Genomic DNA, 15,890 nt, shown 5'->3' on the forward strand with positions numbered 1-15,890 from the left:
ACGGTAAAATTCGAAGCTGTGATGGAGAGGAGAAAGAAAGAGATGGGAGGGGCACAAGAATGGTGGCTATACCGGCCCTAATATGTAAGTTTTGAGTTCCCTCTTGAATGTTGAGTAGTTCTGGATAAGACGCAGATCACAGGGGAGCGCGTTCCATAGTCGTATGGCTGAGATGGAGAATGACACGGAGAAAGATTTTGTGTTATGTAAAGGTACAGCCAAGATGATAGACGTATCCGATCTGGTGTTGCGATTATGGAATCATGATAGGTGTTTAATGTGAGAAGATAAGTATTGGGGGCACCAGTGGCTAAGAAATCGATGAAGTAAGCACATCGTGTGGAGATCGCGTGCCGTATGTGGGCGTATCCAACCTAGCTGGGAGTATGAAGGACTGATATGATCATACAACCGAATATTGCACACGTATCTAACGCAAGCATTCATCACTAGCTCGAGGCATCTAGAATTTTCACTATTTGTGCCGTGTTGAACTACATCGCAGTAGTAAAGATTAGGCAAGACTAGTGTTTGGACTAATTTTTGTTTAACATGGGTTGGAAATATTTTTCTAAATTTTTGAATTGCATGTAGGGAGGAGAGCGATTTCCGGCAAGCTGTGACTGTTTGTTCTTCCCAGTTTAGGTGTTCATCCAAGATTATTCCAAGGTCTTTTACTGTTTTTTGGTATGGTAGTTGGGTACCATTGAGGAGTATTTTAGGGACTGTTTCGCGAAAGTACCGGCTGATTAACTTTGGATGAGATATAAGTATGACCTGGGATTTCTTGGGGTTTAGTTTCAGACCTAGGTTCTGTGCCCATCGAGAAACAGAGCAAAGATCTGCGTTCATACTCGCTACTGCGCCAGCAATGTTTTTGGGGCTTGCACTTATGTACAGTTGGATGTCGTCGGCATAAAGATGGTAGTTGCAGGAGTGAATCACTGAAGAAATATCATTAATGTACAGTGAGAAGAGTAGTGGACCAAGGACGGAGCCTTGGGGAACTCCAGAGCGCACGCTTTTCCATGATGACTTTTCCGACCCACAAATGACTTGTTGACTTCTGTTTTTGAGGTAGCTGTCGAACCAGTGAATTGCGCTGTTTGAGAAATTCAGCTGTTTCATTTTAATTAGTAATATATCGAAGTCAACTGTGTCAAAAGCCTTGCTAAAGTCAAGCAGTGTTAGGATAGTAGCTTCACGTCTGTCCATAGCATGTTTAATGTCATCAGTTACTTTGATTAATGCGGTTGCTGTACTATGGTGCTTTCGAAAGCCTGACTGATATTCGTCATGGGTGTTATGAGTTTTGAGGTAATCCGTCAGTTGTTCATGGACGATGTGCTCTAGGGCTTTAGAAATTGCAGGTAGTATGCTGATCGGCCTGTAGTCACCTGGCGACTTAGGGCTGTCAGTCTTGGGTATAGGCTTAATTAAACTTTGCTTCCACTCAGTAGGATATGTACTACTGACAAGAGACAGGTTGAAGATGTCTGTGATAACTGGAATAATAGTGTCTACGACGTTCTTAATCATGCCAATGCTCACTCCATAATTTCCTACTGCCTCGGAAGAGATTCTCATAATTGCCTTGTGTACTGTGCCGGTAGTGACATGTTTTAGGAAAAACTTGTCTCTCGAGAGATTGATATCTTGGGTTTATAGTTAGCTGGTAAAATAACGACGAAAAAGCAGTTAAGTTTACCACTGGAATTTTTATTCTACTCACAAAACATTGTTTATAAATTGTACTATTGATAAAAGAAAATATTTTAATACAGGATGATAAATACCAAATGCATTCAACAAATATGTGAACGAATATTCCCTGAATGGGTTTCCAAGTTCTATAATGGATCGAAGGACGACCTATGCCATATCACTTCTATAATATAGTTTTAAATTAGGTTTCATAAAAGAGAAAACTATCAAAAATGGTCTACAGTGACCCTCAATTATCTTTAATTACTTATCTAACTTGTCATAAATTACAGTGGCTGATGTGGCTTCTCAATGATTATATAACAGAAAAATCATTGCGTTTCAGATTTTAACTTCAAGTAGCAAATGTGAATACCACGAAGTTTAATTGACGATCGACACTAAAATTACATAAAAAGGGGATGTAACAAAAATGGTTCAAATGGCTCTGAGCACTATGGGACTTAACATCCGTGGTCATCAGTCCCCTAGAACTTAGAACTACTTAAACCTAACTAACCTAAGGACATCACACACATCCATGCCCAAGGCAGGATTCGAACCTGCGACAGTAGCAGTCGCGCGGTTCCGGCTTGAGGGCATTAACCGCGAGACCACCGCGGCCGGCGGGGATGTAACAGATGAGACTTCTGCAGTTCTGAGTGAAGCCTTATGCACTCTTATGCGGCATTGTGTGCGATCATTTCCATGTCAGTGGTTAGGCAGCGTCAGGGTCGGCGGGTGGCGCAGCTCCACACACCTCGCCGTCTCGGTAGCAACTCTCTCGAACTTATCCTTACTACTGTTTACCGAAGTTGGTTAAAGAAAAAGGTATCTGGCTGTGTTTTCAACTGACCAATCAGCGTCTCAATGTTAACCTTAAGCTCTGCCTACAAAAATTCTGTCAATCCAATGAGAAACGTTATACTTTTCGTGGTGGGGCAATGTTTTTAATGTTTGTTATATAACAGAGACGCGTATAGTCTCACGCTAAAACTTGAAGCTGGTGTGGTCCTTTTAGTGTTGTCGTTAAGATCTATACTGTTCTTCTGGAGGGCTCTAGCTTTTAACATGGGCTGGGGGATGGACCTCTTGGCGGTCGACCGGCTATGCGGGTGTCCCATTGTCCCGCTCTTATCGTAGGGTCTTCTAACCTGCACGGCTCTGCTCTCGGCTTCTGTACTCGTTTCTCCCCTCGGATCTGCGTCTGTTTCACAGTGACAAGTTATGACATGCATTTAGAAGTTCTTGCGTTAGTCTGTGGTATTCCGTATTACTTTTTTTTTAAATTTATGTCAGGATTTATTCGGAGCTATGTGGCGTTTTGCCGGATTTGCTATCGTGTCAGTGTTTTCATGGAAGGTGTTGGATTTGCCTGACACCTTACAGAATGTATATACATTGAAGAATTATTCTCCAAAATATTATGTGCGAACTCCAAAAAAGTAACGATTCTGTGAGCTTTCGAAGTCGAGTGCGCACTGCTTGTCTCGGCATTAGAGAACCGGTTCCACTCTCACGCTCCCTGTTTATACCGATTTCAGTAAACCTGATTTGCTGGAGGTATTACTCAAAATATAACGAAAATTTCTATACATTCATTGGCGCAGTAGCTCCAAAGATAACATCCTGCTGAAGCGAAACTGACAACATCATATGTCTATTCAGTGTAGGCTATACTGCATTAATGCACATGGCAATGAGCTTCAGATTAAAATCGTCGATCAAATGCAATGATTCTGTGAAGACAGAGACGCCAGAGGCGATGCGCCCAACAACGAAAAGAGCTTTGAGGGCGAAAATGAGGGCTTATCACTTAAAATGTAAATGTAGTGTTACTAGGGCCTCCCGTGGGGTAGACCGTTCGCCGGGTGCGAGTCTTTCGATTGACGCCACTTCGGCGACTTGCGCGTCGATGGGGATGAAATGATGACGATTAGGACAACACAACACCTACTCCCTGAGCGGAGAAAATCTCCGACCCAGCTGGGAATCGAACCCGGACCGTTGACATTCTGTCGCGCTGACCACTCAACTACCGGGGGCGTACAGGACTTATTAGGTCAAAGTAGCAGAAATCGGCCATACACTAGCCGGGACGATAGTCATTATGGGCCAGGCATTGAAGATCTCCCGTAAGTTTCAAGCTTTGCCCCCTTTTTATATCATAAATACTTCTCAAATTTTAAACGCGTTTTTCTCAAAACCATGGTTTTCTGCATGATTGTCGTCTCCCACGCTATAGTTTTCACCAGATTTTTAATGATTTTGGTCTCTCCTGAAGCAAACTGAATTCTCGTCAGTTCTCTGTAGCCGATTTTTTATGTTGATATTCGACCAAAAAAGAGGGATCCAAAATGGTGTCTTTATTTCAAACATCTATAATCTCGCTTTTTTTTTCAAATACCTACTACGAAGTAAAATTACATCTGTAAGGATCAGTATGATGCCGTTACTTTCATTTTCAGTTAACCACAACCGGAGTTACAACGACAACCGTCAATCTGCCTCCTTTCAGAGCTGCCTCTGGAAAATCGCAATGACACAGTCAAGATTTCAATATTTTTCAATAAAAAATTGTAATGAAAACTTCAATGTATTCTTTATGCGATTGCGGTCTTTCTCGACGTATTCCACTGATGAAATCTTCTCGGGTTATCAGCCGAGTGGTGACGTCGTCTTGTAGCAATGTTTGAATGAGTTTCGTACCCATCGTCTTCTGGCGAAGTGTCGGGATGCTGTGTTCTGCATATCTATATAGCTGCTTCGCGGTATGTCCCTAGGCTTACACACTATTTAACCTGACTTAAACTAATTTACACTAAGAACAACACACAGACCCATGCCCGAGGGAGGTCTCGAACTTCTGACGGGGGAAGCCGCGCGAACCATGGCAAGGCGCCTGAGACTGCGCGGCTATCTCGCGCAGCTAAATATTTGACAAATAGAACCCAGTGTCTTATACTATACTGTAAGAGTGCCACTACTTTCAGGCGCCACCCTGTAGAGTCAGCGGTGGATTGATGGACCAATGCAACCCAGTGACAGTCTGGTGGTCGATAGAACCATTTTAGTCGACTTCAATTACACATATCTTCATTGTCAACATGGGACAGGCACACCCCAGTCTGGTGCGAAATCACGATATAGTAATGATGTAAACTGATGTTCAAGAGAATCGTCCGGAAGAATCAGTATGGAAGGAAGTGTGATAATGAAGTGATGAGGAACAATGAGAGGCGTTTCAAATTCGCTAAGGATGTAGTGTAGTGCGATAAGGACCACCACAGTAGGATGATCAGTAGAAGAGGATTGGAAATCATTGAAAAGGGCAGTCACAGATGTTGGACAGTCTCTCATAGGTACTAGGAAGGCAGCTTTGAAGAAATATTGGAAAATACTTCAAATGATTGGCGAGAGAGAATGATAGGAATACAACAATATAATCAGTAAATGACATCGGGAGTTAGGCGTAGGAAAGGCGAAATGGTAGCTGGAAAGATGTGAAGAAATCGAAAAACAAATGCTCGTGGGAAGGACTGGCTGAACATACAGAAAAACGTAAACAACTTTTGGTGATATTAAATCATGCACGCAATGCCATAGGTTGCAAGGGCAGAAAAGTGCGAGTAGCTTAACAGCTAATACTCCCAAGCTGCTGGCAATAATAATATACAAAAGTATCAAAAAGAGGATTGGATGTCGATCAGTCTGGCCTTAGCGAAGGTAAAGGCGCGAGAGAGGCAGTTATGACGTAGTGCTTGATAATAAACGCAAGACTGAAGAATATTCAAGACACGATCATATCATTTGCCACCCAAAAAAAGTGTTCGACGATGTAAAATGGTGCAAGATTTTGGAAATTCTGAGAAATATGGGCGGAAGCCATAGGAAAAGACGGATAATGTACAATCTGTACAAGAATCAAGAGGGAACAATAAGATTGGAAGGCCAAGAACGAAGACCTCGGATTGAAAAAGGTGTAAGACAGGTATACGGTATTTTCGCTCTTTCAGTTCATTCTATATCCCGAAGGAGTAAAAATAAAAGACGGTTTCAAGAGTGGGAATAATATTAATGAAAGACAAAGGAAGCCATAGGAAAAGACGGGTAATGTACAATCTGTACAAGAATCAAGAGGGAATAATAAGGTTGGAAAAGCAAGAACGAAGACCTCGGATTAAGAAAAGTGTTAGACAGGGATGTCGTATTTCGCTCTTACTGTTCATTCTATGCCCTGAAGATGAAATAAAAATAAAAGACTGTTTCAAGAGTGGGATTAAAATTAATAACAGTCAAAGGACATCAATGATAAGAAGAATTACAATGAAGAAGAATTAGAGGATTTCCTGAATGGAATAAACAGTCTAATGACTATAGAATATAGATTGAGAGAAAACTGGAAAAAGACTAACGTAGTGGGAAGTAGCAGAAATGAAAATAAGTAGAAACTTCCAAGGGCGAACTCAAAAGTAATGCCTCCCAATATTTGATACGTTAACTCTTAAAGCTTTTTAAATAAAACTTTATTAACATTCTACAGCTTTATTGTTCACGTCTATACTTTTATTCCTCAGTATAGCCACCCTGGCGACGAACAAGTTTCTCCCAACGAGAGACAAACTAGTTGAGGCTGTCAATGAAGTACATTTGACTCATTTTCCTTTATCAACTTCATTTCATCACACAAGCCATTAAGCTGAGCATGCATGGTGACAACATGCAACAGGTAGTTAATAAAATTTAAGATGTTCCTATACCCATAAATAGGAAATTCAAATGGTTCAAATGGCTCTGAGCACTATGGGACTTAACATCTATGGTCATCAGTCCCTAAAACTTAGAACTGCTTAAACCTAACTAACCTAAGGACATCACACAACACCCAGTCTTCACGAGGCAGAGAAAATCCCTGACCCCTCCGGGAATCGAACCCGGGAACCCGGGCGCGGGAAGCGAGAACGCTACCGCACGACCACGAGCTGCGGCAGGAAATTCGTATCGGTCGATATTTCCAGAGCGGTACTATGTCCTGGGTACATATCGATCAGCCCGCGCAGTGGTTACTGTTTGTCGGTACATCATTGATCAGCTGTTTACTGTAAACTGTAAACTGGTCAGTCCGGGTAGGGCAATATGCTCTGTGAGTTGTAAAGTGGGCTTTGTGTTTGTGTGCCACTACGGTAGAACTTATTTTAAAGCGATGACTAGTGTAGGACATAGTTCTCGCCCACTTGAAAATGGATAAAATCAGAACTCACGTGATCGTTGTGTAGGCAACAGTGATTGTATAACAGCCAAGGTGGAAAATGGAACTGTTCTTCAATAAATTTGTGGTTGTGGCACACGGAATGAAACCGTAGGCGCGTAGCATACAGCTACTGCGTAATGCGTTTAGATTCATTGTTGATAGCAGATTTATCGAAAGCTGGACAATAAACGCAATATCACTTGTAAAAGATATAGATCGCGGCTCAACATTCCCGTAGCGTAGTATCACAAACCGCAGCTAGCCGCCGTCTGCTAGCCATCCGAGATGGGTTCTTGGGGAGAACCGCCCTACGGCGGGCTTCCACCTGTTGCTCCGGTGACGTAAGTGGCGTCGGGCCTTGGAGTCCCGTAAACGGAAGGCCAGGCACCAGGTTGGACGCACCAGCCGCTCCGTCTGCTTTTTGCCCGCGCCGACCCACTCTCTACAGCCTACATGCCCACCAGTGGCCTCCCAAATCGCCCGGAATCCTTGGCGAATGTTGCTACACGTGAAGGATTATCTCTGGCGGACAAACTGCCTTGGCCAGATCTCTTTACAGATAAAAGGAGCCCAGAAGCTTCAAGGACTGACTCAGCGTCGATAATAAAGACCTCATAAACTTCAAGCTCGAGGGCACTTTACGCTGTTGTTGTACGAAAACTGCGAAATAGGTGCAGAAAACCGAGCAAGGCACTGTGCAGTTTCTTTTCACACCATCAGGTTTAAGCTGTTCTCTCCTATACTACTGAAGCAAACAATTTCATCGTTCATGTCCCCAATCATACTACGCTACTGGCCATTAAAATTGCTACACCAAGAAGAAATGCAGATCATAAAGGGGCTGTTCATTGGACAAATATATTATACTAGAACTGACATGTGATTACATTTTCACGTAATTTGGGCGCACAGATCCTGAGAAATCAGTATCCAGAACAACCACCACTGGCCGTAATAACGGCCTTGATACGCCTGGGCATTGAGTCAAACAGAGCTTGAATGTGAATCTTCAGGTTTTGGCGGCGCAAAGACTATTACATTAAGTTTGTGGCTCACTCTGAAGATGACTGAACGTTACACAGCCGAAATATTAGAAGAAGAAGATTTCTTGCGGCTGCACACCCGAAACTTAATGGAGCAGAGCTTGGATGGCTTTTACAGGTACAGCTGCCCATGCAGCTTCAACACAATACCGAAGTTCATCAAGAGTAGTGACTGGCGTATTGCGACGAGCCAGTTGCTCGGCCACCATTGACCAGACGTTTTCAATTGGTGATAGATCTGGAGAATGTACTGGCCAGGGTAGCAGTCGAACATTTTCTGTATCCAGAAAGGCCCGTACAGGACCTGCAATATGCGGTCGTGCATTATCCTGCTGAAATGTAGGGTTTCGCAGGCATCGAATGAGGGGTAAAGCCTCGGGTCGTAACACATCTGAAATGTAACGTCCACTGTACAAATTGCTGTCAATGCGAACAAGAGGTGACCGATACGTGTAACCAGTGGCACCATATACCATCACGCCGGATGATACGCCAGTATGGCGATGACGAATACACGCTTCCAATGTTCGTTCACTGCGATGTCGCCTATCAGGGTTGCGACAATCATGATGCTGTAAACAGAACCTAGATTCATCCGAAAAAATGACGTTTTGCCATTCGTGCACCCAGGTTCGTCGTTGAGTACACCATCGCAGGCGCTCCTGTCTGTGATGCAGCGCCAAGGGTAAGCGCAACCATGGTTTCCGAGCTGATACTCCATGTTGCTGCAAACGCCGTCGAACTGATCGTGCAGATGGTTGTTGTCTTGCAAACGTCCCTATCTGTTGACTCAGGGATCGAGACGTGGCTGCACGGTCCGTTACAGCCATGCGGATAAGAAGCCTGTCATCTCGACTGCTAGTGATACGAGGCCGCTGGGATCCAGCACGGCGTTCCGTATTACCCTCCTGATACCACCGATTCCATATTCTGCTAACAATCATTGGATCTCGACCAACGCGAGCAGCAATGTCGCGATACGATAAACCGCAATCGCGATAGGCTACAATCCGAACTTTATCAAAGTCGGAAACGTGATGGAACGCATTTCTCCTACTTACACGAGGCATCACAACAACGTTTCCCCAGGCAACGCCGGTCAACTGCTGTTTGTGTGTGAGAAATCGGTTGGAAACTTTTCTCATGTCAGCACGTTGTAGGTGTCGCCGCCGTCGCGAACCTTGTGTGAATGCTCTGAAAAGCTAATCATTTGCATATCACAGCATCTTCTTCCTGTCCGTTAAACTTCGCATGTGTAGCATGTCATCTTCTTGGTGTAGCAATTTTATTGGCCAGTAGCGTACTTAAAAAGGAGTGTACATAAAAGCTCAATAAGCAAGAAAATGTTCCGCGCAAACAATGTCACGGATACAGCTATAAATAAACACCTGGACATTGCTAGGTTTGTCCACTAGTTCAGAATTAAACAATTATCGATGTGAATCAAAATACAAATATCTCAAGTGTAGCAGTGGTCCATATCTGGCAAAGTTCATGTTAGTCGACAGATCACTGTAAAGCGCAACATTGAGTCTGGAGACGGTTCGAAACTTACAAGTAGCAGAGCAACGAACCTTCATTTTTAAAAATGCAGGATTTGGGGAGAGATTTGGTGATGTCTGCCCCCTCACCTACGAGCCCTTTCTCCCTCTCTCCCTCCACCACCCGAACCCTGATCGACAGACACTGTGCTCATGCTATGGGTTAATTAATAAAATCCCAAAGTTTACCACGATATCTTAGCGATTTAGAGCAAGTGGCCGTATGTACCATACGATCGAGACTTAAGGCTCAGCGAGTCCCTTGGTTCTATTCAGAACGAGAACCCCATCATGGAGCTTAAACTGACATTTGTTTTCATACTTAACTATAACAACATTTCGGTAGATTCACTGCAACATTTCACCATGCAGTGCTGTGGCTCTTACATACGCTCAATATATACTTGCACTAAACTGAGAAGAGAACTCGAGTGCAATGTTGTCAGGAAAAGGGTCTTATTTCGCACGTGGAGCACACTAATATTTACGGGGCTTATAAATTTTCGTATTCAGTAGAGCTTGAGCAACACAATTATTTATTTACTGGTTTCAGAGCTATTACAGTGTGAGTGAATCTTTCTCGATTCTTAAAACTGAAACAATCCAAGTCCAGCTGTGTTAAACTGTTGGTATTCAGTCGCTCCGACATTTATAGGTAAAAAGGTATTTGAAAAATATAAAACAGTCCCCCAAACCTGTGTTACATAACGACTACTTAAAAATATGATGATTGCACTATCACGTTATTTTCATTAACTTGTGCGGTCCTTAAAACATGAAAAATGAACGCCGTTACAGTTTTCCTGTGAAATTGAACGAATTCTTTGAATATTTTACGAGAACGTCATTCATACATGACCCATTCAGTAGTTATGTACTTCATTTGCTGTGTGCGGCAAACTTTTCCTGTATACAGTCTGTGTTGTAAACACACAGAGATACTAAAGACTCCCGTAGTGTTGCGAATCGACCCGGTACGCGGCTATTTTTGTAGAACTGGATCAAAGTAGCATTGAGTTCCGTCATGAGCCATTTTTTCGCGAGTTTTTCTGAGAAGCGCACAGACTGTTCTAGAAACACGTTGCCAGATCTGAATTAGAATGCTTGCACCGCCTTTTTTCGACCCCACATAATACGCTTCGCCGAAAACACGGCGGTGAATACTCGATTGTTTGGCACGCAGCAACATCACGTAGCCTCCCTCTTGGATGTGGTTACTTGGCGCAAAAGTACAAGCACAAAAGAAAAAAAGAAGTGTGGCTGCATCAGTTAGTTTCATGTCACGCTAATTGGCAGTCACATTTTTGTTACACAGCTCTGTAGAGTAGGTAGAGTGTCGGTCTATTCAAAGCGACGTCGGTCTGACGTCATTAAATCGATTACCTCGAAGCACGTCAGAAGAGCTTCGTGTAGAAGATTTGGCAACGATCTGAAGTTCCCCGACAGATAACAACTGTGGACCCAGCTGGAACTCGATCGCAGATTATTTACTTATTGAAACTTCCTGGCAGATTAAAACTGTGTGCCCGACCGAGACTCGAACTCGGGACCTTTGCCTTTCGCGGGCAAGTGCTCTACCAACTGAGCTACCGAGCACGACTCACGCACGGTACTCACAGCTTTACTTCTGCCAGTATCCGTCTCCTACCTTCCAAACTTTGCAGAAGCTCTTCTGCGAACCTTGCAGAACTAGCACTCCTGAAAGAAAGGATACTGTGGAGACATGGCTTAGCCACAGCCTGGGGGATGTTTCCAGAATGAGATTTTCACTCTGCAGCGGAGTGTGCGCTGATATGAAACTTCCTGGCAGATTAAAACTCTGTGCCCGACCGAGACTCGAACTCGGGACCTTTGCCTTTCGCGGGCAAGTGCTCTACCAACTGAGCTACCGAGCACGACTCACGACCGGTACTCACTCTGCAAGGTTCGCAGAAGAGCTTCTGTAAAGTTTGGAAGGTAGGAGACGGATACTGGCAGAAGTAAAGCTGTGAGTACCGGGCGTGAGTCGTGCTCGGTAGCTCAGTTGGTAGAGCACTTGCCCGCGAAAGGCAAAGGTCCCGAGTTCGAGTCTCGATCGGGCACACAGTTTTAATCTGCCAGGAAGTTTCATATCAGCGCACACTCCGCTGCAGAGTGAAAATCTCATTCTATTTACTTATTCCTTGTTACTAACGTCTTGTCGGTTTGCGTCTTATTGGAACACTTCAAGATGGCAATGCTTTAATAGGAGTCGCGAACATAATCAGCATAACTCCTTTCTTTACATCACCAAAGCATTTTACAACGTCTTATGCCATTTTATTCCTGTATATGATAACACATAACTTATTATTAATAACATATTTTCTGCGCTTTGTATAACAACAATATGGGAATTGTGTGTCCGCCTTGATGCTGAAACTTGCCGTCTTCTCTATATCTCTTTTGTTATGCAACCTTCCCTTATACAATAACCTATCAAACCTTCCCTTAGGATTTCTATCTCTTGCTTAATAATAACAAATGAAATCTTCCCTTTCAAATTAATTCTCTGTCTCAATAATAATAAGTGCAATCTTCGCATACAAATTTAAATGCTGCTTATTAAAAGTGATTTTCTGATTATTTCGACGAAACATAGAATGTGTCGTCGTCGTGGCCCTCAGTCGTTACCTGCAATAACCCAAAACTGTTCCTTACCTTTTTACTGTTACTGGATCGCCATCTGACTGCTTCTCCAAATTGCGACATGAATATACTTAGTCTGTTTTAGTATACTCTGTTAGGTGTGGTGGGCTGATATAATAAGTGGCTGTATTTATTACCAAAGCTGACGTTACTCTTTAATAGCAAAGGTGATGTTATTCTTTAATTAATTTGACTTACGCTACGTAATTCATAGTTAAACTTTTTCTTGACAGCAATAAAATTTTGCAAAGTTTTACGTTGATGGTTTTTGGTATGGATTATAATCAGTAGTGCAACATTGCTGCCAAAAATTAATTACATTCTGAAAACTTTTCTTCAAATATTTACTGTTGGTAATGAAATGATTTTACAAACGTTCATATGGGACTTACTTTTTACAGTAATCTTACAATCAGCATTGCGCAAACATACCTTCAGCGGTCTTGAGTTCAATAATGTTAGTTCTTCTTGTGATAATAGTTAGCTGATGTCTCTTTACATCCGTTTATAATCTCTTGTAAATCATAGCTGGTGGCTGGCAGGCACACCGCTTCAGAACTGCTACCGACTCGCTTCACATCTCGCTTACTATTGACTTCCTACGAACGCTAACGTGCGGTCTCTCCCGCCAACAATGCTTTCTGTTGCAGACAATCCCTGCTATCATTACAAAATGTATCAATGCGCGGTGTTTCCCGCTCTTTTCTTAAAATGTATCCGTGCGCGGTCTTCCCGCCCTTTTTAAAATTATATCAATGTGCGGTCTCTCCCGCCAACAATACTTTGGTGCAAACATTCCCTGCAACCACAGTTATTTCCAAAATGACAAATATTAATTATTCGTACTTAATCCTATTAATAAAAATATAAACATCTTTCATAAATTGTGGTTTGACAATGAACAATAGAAATATACACGTCTTACAATGGAAGAAACTTTGTTATTTGTTTACTTAATTATTCCCGCAACTAGTTTGGTGTCAAATACCGTCATCACTAGTGCGTCTTTAAATCCAAAACATGCAGAAAATAGCATAGTTACACAAACAAAGTAACACATTATTACATTTTTACTGTTCGTTTTTTTGAAATGTAGTTGTCTGTGGATACTTTCCTTTTGCCTTATTTATTGTATGTTATGGCATGGTTTTAAGAAGTATTGTCGCTGTTTGCCGCTTATTTGCTGTGCTTTTTCTGTTGCCGTTTTTCTCAGCGCACATCATGTCATCTGCTAGTGTATAACGCTGACATACGTAAGTTCACCTTTTAGTATTTGTTAACTAACAGCCACTCACATAGTTGCGGCTGACATAATAGCCACTCACACAGTTGCGGCTGACATGATGTACTCTCAGAAAAAACGGCAGCAAGAACAAAATGGTTCAAATGGCTCTGAGCACTATGGGACTTAACATCTGTGGTCATCAGTACCCTAGAACTTATAACTACTTAAACCTAACTAACCTATGGACATCACACACATCCATGCCCGAGGCAGCATTCGAAACTGCGACCGTAGCAGTCGCGCGGTTCCGGACTGCGCGCCTAGAACCGCTAGGCGGCAAGAAAAACGCCAGCAGAAAAACTACAGAAAATATGCCGCAAACAGCGACAGTACTTGTTAAAAACAAGTCATAACATAAAATAAATACACTACTGGCCATTAAAATTGCTGCACCAAGAAGAAATGCAGATGATAAACGGGTATTCATTGTACAAATATATTATACTAGAACTGACATGTGATTACATTTACACACAGTTTGGGTGCATATCCTGAGAAATCAGTACCCACAACAACCACCTCTGGCCGTAATAACGGCCTTCATACGACTGGGCATGGAGTCAAACAGAGCTTGGATGGCGTGTACAGTTACAGCTGCCCATGAAGCTTCAACACGATACCACAGTTCATCAGGAGTAGTGACTGGCGTATTGTGACGAGCCAGTTGCTTGGCCAACATTGACCAGACGTTTTTAATTGGCGAGAGATCTGGAGAATTTGCTGGCCAGGGCAGTAGTCGAACATTTTCTGCATCCAGAAAGGCCCTACAGGAGCTGCAACATGCTGTCGTGCATTATCCTGCTGAAATGTAGCGTTACTCCGGGATCGAATGAAGGGTTGAGGCACGGTTCGTAACTAATTTAATATGTAACGTCCACTCTTCGTAGTACCGTCAATGCGAACATGAGGTGAGCGTGACGTTTAACCAGTGGCAGCCCATACCATCATCACGCCGGGTGATACGCCAGTATGGCGATGACGAATACACACTTCCAATGTGCGTTCACCGCGATGTCGCCAAACACGGGTGCGACCATCATGATGCTGTAAACAGAACCTTGATTCATCCGAAAAAATGGCGTTTTCCCATTCGTGCACTCATGTTCGTCTTTGAGTACACCATCGCAGGCGCTCCTGTATGTGATGCAGCGTCAAGGGTAACAGCAGCCGTAGTCTCCGAGCTGATAGTCCATGTTGCTGCAAACGTTCGTGCAGACAGTTGTTCTCTTGCAAACGTTCCCATCTGTTGACTCAGGGATCGAGACGTGGCTGCACGATCCGTTACAGCCATGCGGATAAGATGCCTGTCATCTAGAATTCTAGTGATACGAGGCCGTTGGTATCCAGCACGGCGTTCCGTTATTACCCTCCTGAACCCACCGACTCCATATTCTGCTAAGAGTCGTTGGATCTCAACCAACGCGAGCAGCAATGTTGCGATACGATAAACCGCAATCGCGATAGGCTACAATTCGACCTTTATCGAAGTCGGAAACGTGCTGGTATGCATTTCTCCTTCTTACACGAGGCATCACAACAATGTTTCACCAGGCAACGCCGGTCAACTGCTGTTTGTGTATGAGAAATCGGTTGGAAACTTTCGTCATGTCAGCACGTTGTAGGTATTGCCACCGGCGCCAACCTTTTGTGAATGCTCTTAAAAGCCAATCATTTGCTTATCACAGCATCTCCTTTCTGTCGGTTAAATTTCGCGTCTGTAGCATGTCATCTTGGTGGTGTATTAATTTTAATGGCCAGTAGTGTAAGATAGTGGGAAAGTATCCACAAACAACTACATTTCTAAAAAAAAAAAAAACCAGTAAAAATCTAATAATTTGTTACCGTGTTTGTATAACTACGGTGTTTTCTGCATGTTTTAGATTTAAAGATGCACTGATGATGGCGGCATTTGTCGCCGAAACTTATTTGGGGAATATATTAAGTAAACAAATAACAACGTGTTTTGTGTCAAGGCGGAATCACAATTTTCATATTGTTGTTTTTATACACCAAATGGAAGAGTTCTAAGATAAAGTTATTGTGCTTTGTATTTTTACAGTGCATTTGCTTCAGGATGCCTTGTGTTTGTCTCTCTGTTGTTGAAATCAACGACATGTGGAACCAAGAAGCGCATACAACCTTCCTCAGATCTCCGTGTATAGCGTCGTGATGAAAGAAATACACTGCACGATCAAAACCATCCTCACACCTACCAGTCAACATTAATGTGAGGTGTGTCCAACCTCCGCCGTCATTGCTGGCCACATTTTCACTGACGGATGTGAAAGGCTGCTGAGGAACGGCAGCCCGTTCTTTCACTAGAGCCGAAACAGGAGAATGTAGTGATGTTAGACAATGGGATCTGGAGTAAAATCGACGTTCTAATTCACCCAAAAGAT

The 15,890-nt window shown here is 43.0% G+C and overlaps 1 protein-coding gene and 2 non-coding genes across 3 annotated transcripts in view; 1 reads left to right on the forward strand and 2 right to left on the reverse strand.

The window, feature by feature from the left end:
- The window catches only part of LOC126277955 (uncharacterized), a 1,123,821-nt gene that overhangs the window by 349,817 nt on the left and 758,114 nt on the right, over positions 1–15,890 (forward strand). The window lies entirely within an intron of this gene.
- Trnas-cga (transfer RNA serine (anticodon CGA)) lies at positions 11,062–11,135 on the reverse strand. Its single transcript has one exon. It is a non-coding gene; the product is annotated as a tRNA-Ser (tRNA).
- Trnas-cga (transfer RNA serine (anticodon CGA)) lies at positions 11,361–11,434 on the reverse strand. Its single transcript has one exon. It is a non-coding gene; the product is annotated as a tRNA-Ser (tRNA).

The sequence above is a fragment of the Schistocerca gregaria genome, chromosome 6 (assembly GCF_023897955.1).
Source record: "Schistocerca gregaria isolate iqSchGreg1 chromosome 6, iqSchGreg1.2, whole genome shotgun sequence".
Classification (NCBI taxonomy): domain Eukaryota; kingdom Metazoa; phylum Arthropoda; class Insecta; order Orthoptera; family Acrididae; genus Schistocerca; species Schistocerca gregaria.